Raw genomic sequence first — 344 nt, forward strand, 5'->3', positions numbered from 1 at the left:
GTTTTATCTTAAAAAAAAATTATTTTTTTTATTAAATAATTATTTTATAAATCCATCTTTAAATTTCCCTTAAAGTGATGATTGATTCTGAAAAAATTTTTATTTTTACCCACAAACAAATAAAAACTCTGTTTAAAAACCCCAAAAAGAAAAAAATGCAATAAGTGCTTAACTGCCCCCGGAAAATACACAAACAAACCCAAAACTAAATTAATTATTTTATAAATATAATAATTAATATAAAAAATTAATTTATTTAATAAAATATTTTTTTTATTTAATATATTATTTTATAATAATTTTTAAATTTTAAATTAATTATTTATATAAATATTATTTTTATT

This window comes from Penaeus monodon, chromosome 23 (assembly GCF_015228065.2).
Source record: "Penaeus monodon isolate SGIC_2016 chromosome 23, NSTDA_Pmon_1, whole genome shotgun sequence".
Classification (NCBI taxonomy): Eukaryota; Metazoa; Arthropoda; class Malacostraca; order Decapoda; family Penaeidae; genus Penaeus; species Penaeus monodon.